Source organism: Nannospalax galili, unplaced genomic scaffold (assembly GCF_000622305.1).
Source record: "Nannospalax galili isolate Female #2095 unplaced genomic scaffold, S.galili_v1.0 scaffold302, whole genome shotgun sequence".
Classification (NCBI taxonomy): domain Eukaryota; kingdom Metazoa; phylum Chordata; class Mammalia; order Rodentia; family Spalacidae; genus Nannospalax; species Nannospalax galili.
In genome coordinates this window covers 257,969-259,419 of record NW_008350120.1, presented here as the reverse complement: position 1 = coordinate 259,419, position 1,451 = coordinate 257,969, and the positions used below count along the sequence as shown (strand labels likewise).

The following is a 1,451-nucleotide window of genomic DNA, read 5'->3' as shown; positions in this document are numbered from 1 at the left end:
GCCAACAATTTTATCTTAAAAGTTATTAAGATTTCCACAGCTACAAAAACTAGGCTCCTACAGGATCCACTTACAACTTTGTCCCAGTCCCTTTGTAAACTGGAGTTGGGCAGGCATCCTGCGAAGCACCTTTTGGACCAGAGGTCATAAGAAGTCGGACCAGAGGTCATAAGAAGTCTGGACACTGCAGAGCCCGTCTTCAGATGACTCAGCAGCCTGCTGTCTTCCAGATTCAAGTATTGTTCGAAAGTCTTGGGCAGCTGGGGTAAAAATTCCGGATACTTGTTATTTAACTGCTTCACGAAGCACCGGGTGGTCCAGTAACAATCCACACTGTCTTCCACCATCTCCTCCACGGCTTTAGCAACGGCAAGAAACACTTCATCCTCTGGCTCCAGAGGAAAAGAGGGGCTTTGAGGCAACTTCCCACACTCCAGCTGATACATTCGAAGAAAGACTTCGACCTGAGGGGTGGCGTCACTGATGAAGCAAACTACTTTCAGGACGTGAAGGACACCAGAGTCCTGACCTTTGCGATGGGCCATCCCTTGGGCATGGGACTCTCGATGTGGAGGCAGGATCCCTAGAAGCACCTCCCATACCAGTGCACGGTACATGGATGGGAGTGGGAACCGCTGGCTAAAAGTGCAAAGCTTCTCAAAATCCAGACGGTCATCTTTCAGGAGAATTTCCAGTGAGTTCTTCAACTCCACGAAACCCTACTTTCTCATAATACACAGAACGAAAGTTTCTCTGAGTGTCTTCAGCCCTGTTTCATTCTTAGTAGTGGACACACGCCTGGGGTCAGACTAAGTGATGGGGGAGGCTGCAGAGAGCAGGGCGGGGGACCCACCTGCGGGAGACACCCGCTCCCTGCCTGGGCCTTCCTGGCTGCGGCCTCCCAGCACCACCGCTAACCCCGGCTCCATTTTTAGTTTTTTCAGAGTTGTCAGCCAGGCGTGGGCGTGGTGGTGCAGGCCTTTAATCCCAGCACTCGGGAGGCAGAGGCAGGCGATCTCTGTGAGTTCAAGGCCAGCCTGGTCTACATAGTGAGTTCCAGGACAGTATGCTAAGGAGTGGTATAGTTTGATCATATGGTAGATCTATTTTTAGTATTTTAAGATTTGCCCACACTGATTTCCATAATGGCTGCACCAGTTTGTAGTCCTATCAGCAGTAGATGAGGGTTCCTATTTCCCTGCATCTGCATGTTATTTGTTTTCATGATCGTTGCCAGTCTGACTGGGGTAAGGTGAAATCTTAAAGTGGTTTTAATTTGCATTTCCCTGATTATTAGTGATGTTGAACATCTTTTAAGATGTTTCTTAGCATCTTTATTTCTTCTTTTGAGAAGTCATTGTTTAGACCTTTAGCCCATCTTTTAATTGGGTCATTTGATTTCTCAATTCTTTGTTTTTTGAGTTCTTGATATATTCTGAATGTAAAACCTC

At 47.3% G+C, this 1,451-nt stretch overlaps 1 pseudogene; it reads right to left on the bottom strand.

Moving 5' to 3' along the window:
- LOC103745356 overlaps positions 1-929 on the bottom strand; it is a 5,252-nt pseudogene extending 4,323 nt beyond the window's left edge.
- Positions 930-1,451: the final 522 nt, after the last annotated feature.